This window comes from Scophthalmus maximus, chromosome 19 (assembly GCF_022379125.1).
Source record: "Scophthalmus maximus strain ysfricsl-2021 chromosome 19, ASM2237912v1, whole genome shotgun sequence".
Lineage (NCBI taxonomy): Eukaryota > Metazoa > Chordata > Actinopteri > Pleuronectiformes > Scophthalmidae > Scophthalmus > Scophthalmus maximus.
In genome coordinates this window covers 6,299,669-6,317,500 of record NC_061533.1, presented here as the reverse complement: position 1 = coordinate 6,317,500, position 17,832 = coordinate 6,299,669, and the positions used below count along the sequence as shown (strand labels likewise).

Sequence of the window (17,832 nt, the reverse complement as noted above, 5' to 3'; positions counted from 1 at the left end):
CTTTTCTGTTCATTGCTATAATTGTCAAGATTCTCATTTGGGGTAAATTGACTGGAACATATAGACGAGTCTTCTTTTTTCTCTTATCGTGACCTTTTCACCACAGTGCAATAATGACAGAGAATTCATAAAACCACTAATTTGAGAAGAATTGCAAGAAAAGGAAAGGAAAGGAAAGGAAACCAGTCCTTTTTACAAGGACGTAGAAATTGTGTTTTCCATCGAAAAAGGAATTTGAATGATCAATTTCTTTTTCTTCTCTTATTGGTACAGTTTATAAAGGAATTCTAATGAGCCCTGAAACCTTCTGATAATACTCATGTAGCTGGGTGTGTGTATGTGTGTGTGTAGGGGACAGTGTATTCAATTAAAAGCAATCAATTAATTAGCCTATGTCCCTTTGGCTATATTCCATTTCTACCATCCATGAAACACACACACACACACAAACGTTAACACTAGCCAACATAGGAAGACAACTGACAAGTGAGTGGCAAACGCAAACGGCCATCATGCATCAATACCACCTCATCTATCGACAAACTGACGCTTTTTTTTACATCAGAAGGTTAACGAATGCTCCCCAGGATCAGACTTAGTGGGGATTTGATCCAAACTGTGTCCCGTGTCATTATGTAATCCCTGCATTTCTCAGTGTGCACGTGTGTTTGTTAAATGTTGCCCCACCCTCTGCTTCTGACCGAAGCGTTTCCTGTGTTAAATGTGTAATGGTGTTGACCCGTACACCGACTAAGACCCTTTCCCTGCTGTACAAGACAAAAAGAGCACGAGACGTGAGGGCGCAGAGGAGTGCAAATCAGAGCGCCAGGGGAGGGAAAGGAAAAAGAAAGGAGTCGCAGGATGAGAGGGTTACGGGTAACCACCGAAAGAGACAAAGGCAAATTCATTATTAACAAGAAACTCTTCATCGTGTCTGGACGCAAGCAGCGGCAGGCAAATGGGCGAGTGGTTCAGTAACGGTTGAAGAAAGAGCAGTGTAATGGGAGGATTTATTACGTGTGTGTGATCAGGGTCAAAGCTGTGAAATGCTTAAAAGTACGTTCATCCGAGAGAGAGAGAGAAAGGGTGGAATTGTAAGGAAAGCTGAATTTTTTTTATCATGCTGTGTGAAGATTTCCGTGCTGCCTAGACAAAACCTGTTAAAGTAAATGATAACAGTAAGAGGTTGGAGTGATCATCAGTCGCACTGGCGTTGCAACATGCACACATCTGTGCCGAGAGGCCAACGCGGAAAGCTGAAAAGAAATTAGAGGCCATGCATTCGCACACGTACACACACACACACACTTGGTTATTGCATTATATATGGCATTAATAAAGTAATAAAGTCGGTGACGATGGGAATGTTTGCAAATCAAATGTTCAGCGTGTTACCGCTCTAATTCAATTTTTTTTACAGGCGGGCTAACAAATTAATTGAGGTTGTTTGAAGTCTGGTTATCTCTCGCTGCGCTGTTATAAACTTAGTTTATGGACATTTTTTAAAGATGTTATTCCAGCCGAATATGAGCAACATGAATATTAGCAACATGTTCAGATGGCATATGCTGCACGTGCACGGAATAAAAAAGTAAGACGGACAAACACAAACACACACACACACACACACACACACACACACACTGTGTGCGCACGCTTGCTTGCATGTGTTTGTATGAGTTGCTCTGGGCAGTATTACATTTAACTGCCTGTCCTGCACATGCTGACTGTAATAACCCCATAGGATCGTAATAGGTTACATCCCAACTGTTTTAAAGCGATAACATTATTTTTGCATTGCATTGTGAAAAAAAAATGTCCACTGCCATCAGATGGAATAAAAACCCTGTGGGCGCAGAATTTTAATTAATCAAAATACCGTTTTCATTTCAAACAACATTTACTCCTACGGCTGTCTCTGTTTGTCTTTTTTTTGCCTTGTGATTTTTTATGTGATTATCATTTATAATTAGAATTTGTTTTGAATCGACGGCCTCTAAACGCAATACAGAAATGAAAATGAAATCTGCTTTCTTTCTTTCTCACACAAAAAAGTTACCAGTCTTGCTGTGGTAGACAGCAAAAAAACGAAATTATTAGAGCAACCCTTCTTTCACTCACACCAGCAAACAGCTAAAAATGAATAACTTAAGTCAATAACTTCAGTTAACTTTTTACGATTTCTGGTGTCAGTGTTGTTCCACAGTTTCAATGGAGGGGACACTAATCTGGCCGCTGTGGCTCGGGGAGCAAGAGAGGGTCGTCCACTAACCAGAAAGTCTATGGTTCCATCCCCACGTCCCTTGGTCCGCATGCATGCTGACGCGTCCTTGGGCAAGACACCTAACCCTAAATTGCCTCAGATGGCAATTTGAATGTGGCCCGGCGGCGCATGAATGTGACAGAAATAGCAGCGCTGTATGAACGTGTGTCAATGTGACTTGTACTGTAAAATCGCGACGATAAGCCTAGACAGCGCTATATGAATACAGTCCATTTACCATTGACATGGCATGCAGCATCGCCTACATGCTTTTATTTCACACGTGTTTGTTCTTTTTCTGTCCTGTCATGCCTCTCCCTCTCTCCATTTGTCGGAGGGCGTCTTGGACAGAAGGGCTGCGAATAACGCTGTTTGTGTTTTGGGTCTTGTTGACGGAAATGAACCTCGACGTCGACTGATATTGTGATTCAGCGGAGCGGCTGCCCTGTGCCACAAAAGTCAATACTGTTTACTAAAAACAATTAGAGACTGCCTATGTAATGTGCAAACCATAGAATGATCAATATCGCATCAATCCCTCGTGTCTATGAACACGGAGAGTGTCTGCATATACTTTGTATCATATTGTGTGTTTGTGTTTGCATGGCTAGATGAAGAAAACGTTAACAGCGTGTATATGGACGCATAACGAGTGCATTGTGTGACTGATGCAAGTGACGACCCGCCGCGACGTCGGTCAGTTCATTGGTCTGTGAACCGCCATTTTGAAGCCGTCGAGTTTTGCATTTTGGCCACCGCCATCTTGGCTTTTTGAATTACCAGATAGTACCAGATGTTCGGAGGAGCAGGAGGCGGGCCTGACGGAGCCCATCCACTGTACGTCCACCTACACCTGCAACCATGCACCTATTGGACAGTATTAGCTGTCTAAATGGGAATGACTTGAAACTAGAAATTGAGAACAAAAACTCCTCAGGAAAATGTTAACTGATGTAATAAATCAAGTGAGAAGTAGATTTTTCATGGACTTCTATAGAAACTGACTAATTTTTTGAGACTAGTGGAGTCGCCCTCTGCTGGCCCTTCGCGAGAATACGAGTTTCAGGCACTTCCGCATCGGCTTCACTTTCCGGACCCGTTGACTATGTCCATTTTTTTAATATACATTACATTACACAGAGCATGTCCAAAACCTCTTTTGCTGGTGTAGCATGGTGTGCCACCTCCCTTACCTTTAAAAGTCACGCACTTGCACCTCTGCAGATTGCTACAATAAGAGCAGATTCGCCAGGTAAGAGAGAATGCTTGTCTGCAGAGGAAATCATCTGTGCGTGTGTAACAAGTGTTGTGCGCCGTGCCCCTGCCTATGCATGCATATATTACTATCTCGATAACGTGCCCCAAAAACATCGGCGTAACACGGCACCGTTCACTTCAGAGCGGGGTTTTGTTTAGCGCAATTTGCCTTCTGCTGCAATTAAGACCAACAAACCCATTGGGGGGCTCAGACGGGCGCAACTGCAGTTCCTGTTTAAACAATGCTGGCTCAGGATGGGAAAACGAGGGCCACGCCGCTCTTACACAACAAAGACGAAATTGGAGGTCCTGCTGTCTGCTGGTTCTTTATGTGCACTGGATTTAAACCATGTCTGAAGTCAGGATCTACCGGTTAGGAGCCTTGTAACCTATCTGTCCCGCCTTTGGAAATCTCCTTTTGGGGTCCACAGCATGCCCTGCCTACTAAAACCGTAAGAGTCTGTGTTGCTGCGGTGAGAAGGGAGAAAACTTGTTTGTGTCGCACCAATTGAGAACAATTCTTCTACCAGGGAATTCTCTAATTTTCTAATTGAAAACAACAAACACCTGGTTTCCTGCTGACTACATTCTGCCGCAGCACAAAAGCAAAGTCATAATGTGGGAAAGAAACCGACTGACTAGATGACAGGTTTAAGAAAAGAGAATGAGAGGTCAGATGGTGGGAAGAAGAAAAATTGTGAAAAGCAAGTGGGAGCAGAGGAAGAGAGATGATAAGTGAGCAGATAAGATGAGAGGATATACAAATAGTGGGAGGAAGGAGGAAAAGTAGAAGGAGAAGGGGAGGAATGAAAAAGAAGGAAAATGTGAAAACAGGAAAAGAAGACTCATGAGGTCGGAAGACGACGGAGGAGGAGGAGGAGGAGGAGAAGAGGAGGAGGAGGAGGAGAGGACTCGGGAGGTAAAGAGACAAATGAGGGAGATGACAGCTGGGCGAGCTGCCTAGACAAGATAGAGGGTTCAGGACTATATGTGTGTGTGCGCGTGTGCGTGTATGTGCATGTGTGTGTGTGTGTGTGTGTGTGTGTGTGTGTGTGTGTGATATGTCAGGGATAAATGGCTATTATCACTATGACAATGTTAATTACAGCCAGACTATTAGGCCTGAGGAGTGCCGGCTCATTTATTTGGCTGCAACACGGTTGTGTGTGTGGGGGCCTGTGCACGTGTGTGTGTGTGTGTGTGTGTGTGTGTGGAGGTGTCTATGGGATTTTTTATAATTGTGAGTATACAAGTATGTGTGTGTGTGTGTGTGTGTGTGTGTAATAGTATCAAATCTATTTGCTAGACAGAGTAATTACTTCAGGCTCTGGCCAAACGCTGAAATGTTTCTTGTGATCTATAAGACTTCAGACTAATCATTACCAACTGAGCGTGTGCCAAATTCCCAGTCTCTAACTGAGAGATATTTTAAGACTTTTACAAGCAATGCATGCTTTTTTTTTGTCCCAATGGAATCTAAATATTATCAGTTCATTGGTATTCAGGTGTGTATATATGTATATATATATATATATATATATATATGTGCACACTTTCAACACTGTCTTTTAGATATGTGTATTATATACAGTATATGAAGATATGGAAATATGACTTCTATTCTTGTTTCTATGCTTCTGTGGAAATAATATGCGATTTTTCGCGGTTCTGTCGCCATACAAATACTAAGCAGCGTATCTATCGTTCAAATTGTTATTCCTATCCTTGTGGTGTGTTTAAATAAATACTCCACTCTGGCATGATTGTATGAACTATAGGCACAGCACAACATGTGTGGGGGTACAGGTCTGACGAGAGCCGGGGGGGGGGGGGGGGGGGGGGGGGGGGGGTGGTACAGTTGATCCTCGTGTGACTAATTCGACCGCACACTGTGTGATGAAACACGTCCAATTGATAACTTCAAGGTAATGAACATCCAGCTGGTGGGTGGACAACAGTGTGAGGGTGTGATTGTGTCAGGATCTCATTTAGCTTTCCTCATACTGGTGCTGTGGTTTCCTGTGGCTGCTTTTTCGGAAAACAATAAACAACAAGTTTCAGTATCGCTCTGCCAGTGAAATGGCAAATAGAACAACTTCAGCCTCCACGATGTGACGTAGGTCAGAGTGAAACAGTATTTGTGGGCGGACCAAATTCGATGTGAATAGGTTGCCCGAGGGCTGCACGGTGGCGTAGTGGTCAGCGCTGTCGCCTCACAAGAAGTTTTCTTGGTTCGCATCCTGGTTCCAACCCACCAGGGCCTTCCTGTGTGGCGTTTGCATGTTGTCCCCGTGTATGCGTGGGTTCTATCCAGGTTCTCCAGCTTCCTCCCCCAAAACAGGGAGATGGGGGTCAGGTTTCTTTCATAATTGCATTTTTTTTTTAGCTTTAGCTTTGGTTTTTATTTGTAATTATTAATGACATGTATTTATTGAAATTGGGTCCCGGAACATTTTCTGGAGTTTGTCATTTGGCATATGGAACATTCTATGGCGCCTGGGTTAGAGCAGCCAGGCACGATGATAATTCGGCTGCCGAAAGCAGCGGTTTTTTTTCTGTCTACAGTCATCGACGCGCCCACTCGCTCGCTGTTCATTTTCCAGAGGTTTTCTTGCTATAATTCTCACATGGGCTCACTTGGACATTTTCCGGAAATGTTATCAGGGGGCCTGGCAGGAAAAGTTAGAGAAAATGTCCAGGGGAACATCTGCAGACGACGTCCGGACTACAGTGCTAGTCTGAAAGCGGCTTGTGATTATCTTGCCACAGCGGCAAGATCCACCCCAAAAATTGGGTGGAGCAAATAATGCCACCTGTCAGTCAGGTTGAGGGAGGCTTCGCAACACACATCCTCAGTTCTTAGAGACTCTCCAGTGTCTCTCTCCGGACCGCTGATGTATTCCAAACCTCTTCACCTCCACCGCCAAAGTCATCGCCGTCCCTCGCCGCCCCCCCCCCCCCCCCCCCCCCCCCCCCCTGCCTGTCTGCCACGATACTAATTGCATGCGCTAACGAGATGCTAACGAGCCTGTGGGGCTATGTGGGAGTCTCACGGCTAACCCACTTCCTCTCTCCTGTCCCACTGCCTGCAGGGTGATCAAGGGTTGGATCTAACGGACAAAAAACACTCCAGAACATTCACACGCAAAGAAAGAAATTAAAGAAATGCATCCGCGAGCACAAACACACCTGTAGGGCACACAGTGGTGACGGGGCCAGACGGACGAGAGTTCTTGGGGACGGTGTTCCAGTTGGCCAGTCGTAATTATACACACTGCTAATTAGAGCGAGTAATTGGCCAGAGAGGCAGGCGTTGTCTGAGCCTTTCCTCAAATGCCAATAATCAAGGACAACTGTAGGTGGAATAATATTGAGACTTGCTGTGAACGGCTACACTCAAAGGGACAGTCCATTGGGAACTGGCCGGGGCCCGCTTCCCTTTGCCCACGACATGGATTCCAAAAGATCTTTGAGATTCCGGTCATCACATCATTTCTGCAGATTTGTCAGCTGCACATCGTCGCTGCCATTCTTTTTCAAGATGATAAAGTCTGGCCGTAAAAAAAAAAAAAAGGATGCAGACGGTCGACGACAATGCTCTTTCACGACATCCTCCTTGGCCCGGCGTGCCGAGGAAAACATTGCCCGCACGTGAATACATCCCCAGCAGCGGCAGCGGTCCGGATGCGTTGACACGAGGGAGGCTGGGTCCGCGGATTCGCGCTGTTGACGTCCGATTCTGACCCGACCATCTGCGCGCCTCAGCAGAAAATTGAGATTCAACAGGCCACGCTACACGTTTTTCCAGCCTTCAACCGTCCAGCTCCGGCGAGTCTCTGCCCCGAAACAGCCTTCGGATCTCAGATGTTGTTTGATGACAAGCGCTGAACCCAAAATGCTCTTGTGCTCTTTGAGCACCGTTCGCCTCGAGGCTTTGTCTAACATGTTGTGAGACGCTTTTCTGCTCCCCACAGTTGGAGAGTTATCTGCTCTTCTTTTCTTTCTTTTCTTCTTCTTCTTCTTCTTCTTCTTCTTCTTCATCGCACCACTCCGACACTTCAAAGTGCACGGAAGTCATGGGAGATAAAGTTTCAGAAGCCGGTGGGGCCCCGACCACATTCCACGTGCCGTGTTAACTGAGGTCACGTTATTTCCCCATCCCGATGTTCAGTGTGTTGTGAAGTGAAGCTCCTGACCTGTGCATGATTTTTTTATTATTATGATTAGTATTTTATTTTTTTTCTACTGCCACATCATTGGCTTTTTTGGAGAAATACATGAGTACGCAGATGGACCGGTGTTCCTAATAAAGTGCTGCAAAGAATGTCCGCAGCATTATCTGATAAAAAGATAACAAAGTCCAGGTATAGAATTAAATCTAAGTACATTTATTACTCGCATTCTTCAGTTTTTAGTCGTCCCAAAGATCCCTGTGGTAGGGCGAGTCAAAACAGATGAGAGCATTCGCCAAATGTCTCAAATTCTAAATGTAAATGTAAAAAGCAACTGACATTTAACTTTTCTCTTCACAAATTAATGAGAGGCAAAAAAAAGAGAGAAAAAAGCGACAAAGAGAGATGGAGGAGAGTCAGGCGAGGGGGAGGGAGATGGATGAATGGAGCCAGAGAGACGAGGAGAAGGGGAGAAAAGGATTTTCTTCTAAAAACCTAAAAAAAAACCAGAGAAATTAAATGGAGGGGAAGGGACAGTAAAAGTAGAGAGTCATTTTGAATAGTCAAACCGTGAGGGAGGGAGAGATGAAAAGATCTGGAGGACACGAGGGAGGAGGGATGAAGACATTTGGTAGATATGAAAGCTAACAGCCCATACAACAGCACACACACACGCACGCACACACACACACACACACGCACACACACACACACACCACTCTTGCTAAGATCCCAGGGAGAATTGTACTTTCAATTTCAAGACCCCTAATTGCATTAGAGCTGCCCTGCTCTCGTCTCCTCTCTCTCTCTCTCTCTCTCTCTCAGTCCCTGTGTCTCTCACTCTTCTCTCTCTCTCTCTCAGTCCCTGTGTCTCTCACTCTTCTCTCTCTCTCTCTCCCTCTCAGTCCCTGTGTCTCTCTCTCTCTCTCTCCCTCTCAGTTCCTGTGTCTCTCACTCTTCTCTCTCTCTCTCTCCCTCTCAGTCCCTGTGTCTCTCTCTCTCTCTCTCTCTCTCAGTCCCTGTGTGTCTCTCTCTCTCTCCCTCTCAGTCCCTGTGTCTCTCTCTCTCTCTCTCTCTCTCTCTCTCTCAGTCCCTGTCTCTCTCTCTCTCTCTCAGTCCCTGTGTCTCTCTCTCTCTCTCTCCCTCTCAGTTCCTGTGTGTCTCTCTCTCTCCCTCTCAGTCCCTGTGTCTCTCTCTCTCTCTCCCTCTCAGTCCCTGTGTCTCTCACTCTTCTCTCTCTCTCTCTCTCTCTCTCTCTCTCTCTCCCTCTCAGTCCCTGTGTGTCTCTCTCTCTCTCCCTCTCAGTCCCTGTGTCTCTCACTCTTCTCTCTCTCTCTCTCTCTCTCTCTCCCTCTCAGTCCCTGTGTCTCTCACTCTTCTCTCTCTCTCTCTCTCTCCCTCTCAGTCCCTGTGTCTCTCACTCTTCTCTCTCTCTCTCTCTCTCCCTCTCAGTCCCTGTGTCTCTCACTCTTCTCTCTCTCTCTCTCTCTCCCTCTCAGTCCCTGTGTCTCTCTCTCTCTCTCTCTCTCTCTCTCTCCCTCTCAGTCCCTGTGTCTCTCTCTCTCTCTCCCTCTCAGTCCCTGTGTCTCTCACTCTTCTCTCTCTCTCTCTCTCTCTCTCTCTCTCTCTCTCTCTCCCTCTCAGTCCCTGTGTCTCTCTCTCTCTCTCTCCCTCTCAGTCCCTGTGTCTCTCACTCTTCTCTCTCTCTCTCTCTCTCTCAGTCCCTGTGTCTCTCTCTCTCCCTCTCAGTCCCTGTCTCTCTCTCTCCCTCTCAGTCCCTGTCTCTCTCTCTCTCTCTCAGTCCCTGTGTGTCTCTCTCTCTCCCTCTCAGTCCCTGTGTCTCTCACTCTTCTCTCTCTCTCTCTCTCTCTCTCCCTCTCAGTTCCTGTGTCTCTCTCTCTCTCTCCCTCTCAGTCCCTGTGTCTCTCTCTCTCTCTCTCTCTCTCTCTCTCTCTCTCCCTCTCAGTCCCTGTGTCTCTCACTCTTCTCTCTCTCTCTCTCTCTCTCTCTCTCTCTCCCTCTCAGTCCCTGTGTCTCTCACTCTTCTCTCTCTCTCTCTCTCTCCCTCTCAGTTCCTGTGTCTCTCTCTCTCTCTCTCTCCCTCTCAGTCCCTGTGTCTCTCTCTCTCTCTCTCTCTCTCTCTCTCTCTCTCTCCCTCTCAGTCCCTGTGTCTCTCACTCTTCTCTCTCTCTCTCTCTCTCTCTCTCTCTCTCCCTCTCAGTCCCTGTGTCTCTCACTCTTCTCTCTCTCTCTCTCTCTCCCTCTCAGTTCCTGTGTCTCTCTCTCTCTCTCTCTCCCTCTCAGTCCCTGTGTCTCTCTCTCTCTCTCTCCCTCTCAGTCCCTGTGTCTCTCACTCTTCTCTCTCTCTCTCTCTCTCTCCCTCTCAGTTCCTGTGTCTCTCTCTCTCTCTCTCTCCCTCTCAGTCCCTGTGTCTCTCTCTCTCTCTCTCTCTCTCTCTCTCTCTCTCTCTCTCTCTCCCTCTCAGTCCCTGTGTCTCTCTCTCTCTCTCTCCCTCTCAGTCCCTGTGTCTCTCACTCTTCTCTCTCTCTCTCTCTCTCTCTCTCTCTCTCTCTCTCTCCCTCTCAGTCCCTGTGTCTCTCACTCTTCTCTCTCTCTCTCTCTCTCCCTCTCAGTCCCTGTGTCTCTCACTCTTCTCTCTCTCTCTCTCTCTCTCTCTCTCAGTCCCTGTGTCTCTCACTCTTCTCTCTCTCTCTCTCCCTCTCAGTCCCTGTGTCTCTCACTCTTCTCTCTCTCTCTCTCTCTCCCTCTCAGTCCCTGTGTCTCTCACTCTTCTCTCTCTCTCTCTCTCTCTCTCTCTCAGTCCCTGTGTCTCTCACTCTTCTCTCTCCTCCTCTGCACTGCCCCAGGACTTCTACTGGGCCTTTTACATGGAGCTCTGCACCTTTGCCGAGCTCTTCTTTTGCACTACATCTCTCACTCTCTCTCTTTTTGCTTGTCTAACTCCAACCCCCCCCTTTTTTTTCTTTGTCCCCTCTTTCATTTCTCTCCTTTTGACGCCCCTCCTTGTCCCCTTCTATCAATTAGTCAAACCCCTCCCTCCCTTTTCCCGTCTATTCTCTTTCCTGCCTAAGTCGATCAATTGCGCACCCTCCCCTTCCCTTTCTTCTCACCCTCTCTTCCCACCCCCTCATCCTGCCTATTTTAAACTAGTCTGATTTTTCTTTCTCCCCACTCTCTCTCTCTCTCTCTCTCTCTCTCTCTCTCCGACATCAGTCTATTCCTCACCCACTTCTTCCACTGGGTCTAACTTCACACAAAGGAGAGTCTCCGCCAACTGGGTTAGAGTGACATTTCCTGTTTACTTATCTCCATCCATCTCCCTCTCTCTCTCTCTCCCTCTCTCTCTCTTCTGAGTTTGACTATATTCTCAAAGACCCCCCACCCCCCCCCCCCCCCCGCCCCTTTCTTAATTTTATTCCATTTTTTTTTTTTTATCGCTCTGTGAATTCGTCAGACGACCCAAAACAAAAGCGTAACAACGCTGGGATCATGAACAGTTGCTCGTCTTAACCCCGAGCAATTGCCCCGCCGGTGGCAAGACTCTGCGCGCTCCCCCGCAGCGGCCCGTGTACACTTGAGCACAGCGCTCCCCAGCTGCAGCACAGCTGCCGTAGCGGCCCGCGAGGACATTGTGGTCGGACGAAGCAGCTCCCCGGTGGGGCTAAATGTAACTGAGCATGAAGGAGGCTGTTCTCACGAGGGGATTTGGTTCAAGAAACAAAACAAAAAAAAAAGTCAAATCGTCCCCCCCAAAAAAAACCCCCCCAGAGCATTTCATCTCGGTTTATCTCTGCTTTACGCTCCAGTGGTTCATTCATTCTCATGTCTCAGACCTTTTTCAGTGGCGCTCACGTGGGCTTTTCATTCAAACCCGCAAACTGAAGTGGGTGATTTCCGCTTCCCATGAAAATGAGCTCGGTGGTTTCGTTTGTCTGGATTAGAAAGCGCGCATATATTAACCAGGCTCCGGCACACCATTGGGTTTTTTTCCCCCGCCTACACTGTTTATGGAGTAATTTTTGAGTGTTAAATTTGATAAATAATAACTGTCCGCAAGGGAGTGCTTATAATGGACGAAAATGGAGTGAAATAAAGAGTCTTTGTTTTGCTGGGGGACAGCGACGGGACCCCCGTTTGGGCCCCTAATCTACTTTGATCCAGAGAACGAGTGTGCGTTTTTTCTGACATTACAATAAAGAGACACAGAGGAGATTAAGTCAAGTGAGTCGTAGCATCTGCAAACAACTGCAGTTTGTCTTCCATGCCACCTCGGACATTCTGAAATTCCTTCCCCGCGCATCAAATGAACAGCAGTTGCTTGATACGAGAATGAACCACAGCGAAGCAGAAGGTGCAGTCGCAGTTTGCCAGTGCTGCCGTCCCCAGTGTCTCCTTTGCATCGCTGAATACACAGTGAGTGACAAGGGGGCTGCTCGGCGCCGACCGGCATTTGCATTATATCAAGCGAAATGTCTTGTGCGACCTGAAGGTTGAAAGAGGAGCCAAAGCGCATCCCTCTCAATACACACCGCCGAGGGCAAGTGTGCTTCTCTCCCGCTTGTCTCGTTGACTCTGCGTGCATCGACTGCTTTCTTTTTTTTTTTACATTTAGTTCAGAAACTCGAGTGGTGCCCTCCTCCAGCCTTATAGCTTTTGTCATCTTCCAACTTACTTCTGAACTTTATTTTCTCTCGCTTTAAACATCTCCCTCTCTCTCCCCTTCCCCATCTCCCCTCTTTCCCCCCCCCCCCTCTATTCCTGTTGACTGATTGGAGCGAGCCACAGCCGCTTGGTATGGAAATGAACCTGGAGCCCAGGACACGCAAGTTTGCAGTGACCCAAATACATACACACTCACACACACTCACACACACACACACACACACACACACACACACACACACACACAGAGGATGTGTCATGCGTGTTGATTAATTGGGCTTTCGAAAAGGGCTGGTAACAAGCAAGTACTAAAACTGAAGAGAAGTAGGGGGCATGGGTGAAAAAAACAAGGAAGAAAACTTTGCCGGCTTTCCTGCAAACAGAGAAATATGTATACAGGGTTGAGTAAAAGAGTAGACACGGAGGTTAATTGCCCGAGTAACGGGGCTAAAGTAGTTAAAAATGTTGTCAGGGAATCATTACTCGCGCTCAACAGAAAAGCTTTTCACTGTGGAAATAAATCTCCTCTGTGTGCGTCGTCAATTAATATTCTCAACGCTACTGAAGCAGTCTGATGTGATTTAATAATTATATACACCAGTTACTGGCTTTAATGTTGTGGCTGATTTTGGGTGCGTGCGCGCGTGCGCACGCGCGTGTGTGTGTGTGTGTGTGTGTGTGTGTGTGTGTGTGTGTGTGTGTGTGTGCGTGTGTGTGTGTGTGCGTGTGTGTGTGTGTGTGTGTGTGTTAGCTACGTCCCTTCTACAGAAAGGTGCGGGCCACAGTGTGGGTTAAAACAAACGAGAGCCAACCGGGGGGAGTGTTTGTAGGATCGATTACACAGTGTCCTGCTTGATGTCACGAAATTAGCAAGCTCAGAGAGAAAAATAGGGAAAATGGAGAAAACATAGAATAGATCGAGACATAATGATTAAAGGGAGAAAAAAAATGGCAGAGGAAGAAAGAGGGAGAATGGCTGTTCTTAATAAACACCTAGACTGTGAAAATGGTAAATCTATAATGGAGTGTGTGTGTATTCCTCAACGAATTATTAACTATTCAGCTTCCTCTTCCTACATATTGACTTCGTTTTACAGAAAACCAATCAGAGAACCCCCCCCCCCAACACAAACAGACTCACACCCACACACACACACACACACACACACACACACACACACGCACACGCGGACACACGCACACACACACGTGAGAGGTGGAACTCACAGGCATCCTCCAGCAACAAAGACAAACAAGTGTTCTAATTAGGAATTAATTACACAGCAAAGGCTGCGAGAGGTGAAACTGTGAGGAGAGACAGACGGAGACGAGAGGAAGACGGAGAGGGCAGAGTTTAGAGAGGGAGACGGAAAGAGGGAGAGGACAGAGAGGTGGGTGAAAGTGGTGAAAAGACGAGGATGAATACCAGACAGTGTAAACAAAACGAAACAGGAGGACAGACTGATTAAGAAGAGGCCTAAAAAAGAGCCCCCCCCCCCAAAAAAAAAAAATCAATTCAATTCTAAAACAAAAGAGACAAGAATAAGATGAGGAGGAAGAAAATAGGTTATTTTCTTTTGTCTTTCTCATCTCCCACTTCCCGCGACAACGAATGAGAATATATTCAAAAAAAGAGCGTGACATATCGGCAAATGGTCAAAGGTTTGTATCACTTTCTATTTAATTAGAGAAATCGGACAAAAGACGGTGTCCAGAATCATCTCTCTGCGTCTGTATCTCAGTTTAGTGTCTCATCCAGAGCCACGAACCTTACGTTTTTTACTCTAATGCATTAGAAGGGGCTGATGGAATAGTAAAGCAGAAAAATGTTTTTGTCTGTGTACGTCGCCGTCTCCCTCCCTCCGTCACCGTGAGAGGGAGGGAGGCAGCATTTGTTCCCGAGGTGTGTAATGGCGCTTGAAGGGAATTTAAGGCAACATTATTACTGATCCAATTTTTTCAGGTGCTAAAAACATGTCTAAGAGCAGGGGCAGAAGAATAGCGGGTCCATTTCTGACCTGCCTTTTCATCCTGTTTACCCCCCGCGTCACAAAATTGGTTGTTCCGTCGCCATTTCTCCTTCCATTTGTCTCCATTATTTCCCCTCTCGTGTCTTCTCCTGAGTTGTGGCGCGGTGATGGGGCCCCCTTGTAAATTAGGGTAAAGCCAAAGATTCATACACAGAACCCTCCACGGGGCCGGACTTTTTATCATTTTTTCACAACACATCAGCATTGCAGGAAACTGTGTCGCTGTCCTTGGTGCTGAAGCTCCGCGACCCCAGAACTTTGCTGTATGTTGCCAATGTGATCGACCGTCTATTGATAACAAGCACCAGCCTTCCGTGCACATGACATACTGATCTGGACACGGGTCGATTCTAGATAAATCATCGGTAGATCCCGAAATCTGTCTCCCAGGAATTTGCACCAAATTAAATGAGAAGAATTTGGGGGGGAAGCAAAGTGTGAGAAATGGAACATAAGGATTTGTATTAGCTGCAAGGAAGAAGCCCTGAAGACTCATTTGTGCTCAACGCTATAGCTATGTATACGTAGAAGGATGGAGCCTCCGGTCTGCACTCTCCAATCCGTATTCGTGCATGTCTTCTGAAAGTTCGCGGACGGGACGAAGCGGCGCAGTACCAGTGGATATCGCAGGGGGGCAGTGTAGACACCTGGAAGTATTGGAAATGCTCTGTGTGGTCAAATTCCCTCACGCTGATAATAGTGGAAGATGTATCCTCACGTAGCTTTTGCGCCTTTTGTGAAGATGCACATCATCAGCAGTTATTTCACAGTCGCCGTTATCTACTGTTGTCAGAAACTCTTGACTGTGCACTGCCCTCTAGTGGATGCCTTTTTTCCCCATTAGAAATACTTAAACCAATTAACGGATTATCAAAATAGCTGCCGATTAATTTGGTAATAGATCACGAATCGATTAACCGCCGCAGCTCTAGTGTGCGGCGGCGGTTACATTGTTTAAAACAGGACGAGTCTCTTTTCGTGAAGGCAGCATGAAGGAGCTCTGAGACTGGATGGATGGGTTGACAAATCACATGATGCCAACCCAATGACGCGGGGGTCGAAGGTCGGCGGCCGGGCTGGTAGATTACTCTGCTAGCATTGGTCTGTGTTTCTTTCTAGCGATTTTTGTTCGCGGGAAACTTGCACCAGACGTGCTGACATCGTAACTTCTAATAGAGCACGGACGACATGAAAGAAAACAAACCACAGACATTAAATGAAACATTTTAATCTAATTTTAAATCCCCTCTCAAAACTGGCTCTCCTCTCCTCTCCTCTCCTCTCCTCTCCTCTCCAAAAGATTAAACCAATTTTCAGCCCCCACAAAGAGACAAATTGCTCCTAATAACCCCGTGCTTCCTGAAGAGGGCCTCTTTCTTTCCCGTTCAGCCAAGAGACCGGCACCTTAATGGATATGCGGAATTAGGAGGGAAAATGTCAGAGAGGGCTTGGTAATGACAGGCGGTGTTCCGGTCATCCATTTTTTTCTTCTTTTTTTGCCCTGTCAAGGGGGAAAACCTCGTGCACTACCACACCGGTGCCGTCGAGAAGCCGACTTTGGGCGCCGGCGCTGAGACGGAGCTGCATCGCTCGAGCAGATCAGACGGAGCGATAATGTCTCAAAGCCGTCGCCGGGTGCACCCGATGACGCGGAGTTTTTTTTTTTAGGCCGTTTCAAAATGTAAAAGCCGCAAAGGTCCCACCATTTTTCTTTTTTTTTATTATTCATTTTCTTTTTTACGTGGTTTCACCTGTGATGTTTGCAAATTTTTGTTTTGTTCCAGGCGCCAATAGCGCTATTGCTCAAGAAGGAGCGGGACTTTGTCAAAGCTTTCACATCCAGCTCGCTTTGAAGATTCGAGCTCATAATTTCACCCCTTCTCTGTTATCCCCCCCCCCCCAAAAAAAAAAAACCTCCAGTGGATTCGGAGGCTTTCATCTCAGTGACTTATCGCAGAGACCTCTCTCCGCGACGGACAACCGACACCTGGCCAGTAGTTCTGGTAAACAAATCAGGCGGCCCAAATAGCTTGTAATAGCAGCCAATTTTGGATGCTTTTACCTAAAGAGGAAGGCAAAATATAAATAGGAAAGACGGAGGGAGACCAGGTGAAACTGTGAGTGTGTTGCTGTGTGTACATGATGGCGTGCGTGTTGTGTGTGTTTCAGAGGCTTGAGGAGCAGCGGACGCACTGTCCCGGATAAGCCGAAACAAATTACGTTGTTTTTTTTAAACATTTCTGCAACAAATATTCATTGGAACTCTAAACTCTACCAATTTATTAATATTATTATTATTGACATATGTATTCAGATAATTTTAAGTGCATTATTAATAGTGTAAAGTAGTTTTTTTTTCTGTTTTAAAGTATCTTTTTAGTCTTGTATTTATTGCTTGTGTCTTTTGTCAAATTTGAAGGGTTTTTCCAAAAGTAGCACCTCTTATTTTGTTGTTATTGCTGTTTTTCTCTTGGACGATAACAATAAAGGCTTTCTGATTCTAACTCTAACATTAATTCAAATCCTAATTCCAATTCACATTCAGTAAGAATGAATCCCATTCATTCCCCCTACAATATAAACAACGACTAACATCAATAGGGTCATATAGGCTACCACTAGTAATGACCTGACTTCCTAACTATTGGTAAAAATTCAGGACACCAAAAAAGACGAAATACAAAGGAATACATCTACAGCTCAAGGGTCACACATGAATTAGCCATCTCATTGTGTGAACTTTACCTACACACAAAACATATCCTGGAGTAGAAAATGTAAGAGTTGAATTGAAACACTTTCAAACCGCTGGCGAGAGGACAGGGGGATGAGATGTATAGCGTTACGCATCCCGGGGCTCCATTCACGTAGCCTCCTCGGTTCCAGCGTGTGAGAGAGACAGGGGTCGCAGAAGCCCAGAACAAAATTGGGTTTTTCTCACTGGGGCTTTGCTGTTTGAAGGAGGGCTATCAGAGCAGATTAGCTCTCCCCCAGCGGTAATGGAAAGGAGAGCTTTTTTTTTTTTTTTCTTTTAAAGCATCCTCCTCCACTTTTTAGTGGAGATGTGTCAGTTGTGCTCTGCGAACATACGAAGTAGTGGTCGCATTTCATCTAATTAGAAATGCTACGGCTTCATGAGCACCCGGTTTATCAGTCGGAAAGTTTGTTCTCTTCTCTGAAAGCTTCAAAATGAACCTCCTGAGCTTTCTTACCCGAGGCAACGGAGCAGACTACACCGTACCAAATACATCCACTTGCATTCGATAAAACTTTACCTTTATTTGATTTTATTTGACCGTTGATTTATTTCCGTGATGGTGTGGCCCTTTTATTAACTAGCATTCACAATGTAAAGACTGTAAAGAAGTGTTTTGCTTGCTAAAGTGGCAAAAGTCAAATAAGAGAAAGAACCAAAAAGTGTGTATCT

General features: G+C 46.2%; 1 protein-coding gene across 1 annotated transcript in view; it reads right to left on the bottom strand.

Annotated features, from left to right (window-relative positions):
- The window catches only part of si:dkey-215k6.1 (transmembrane protein 132B), a 216,550-nt gene that overhangs the window by 40,423 nt on the left and 158,295 nt on the right, over nt 1-17,832 (bottom strand). The gene's annotated exons all lie outside the window — the stretch shown is intronic.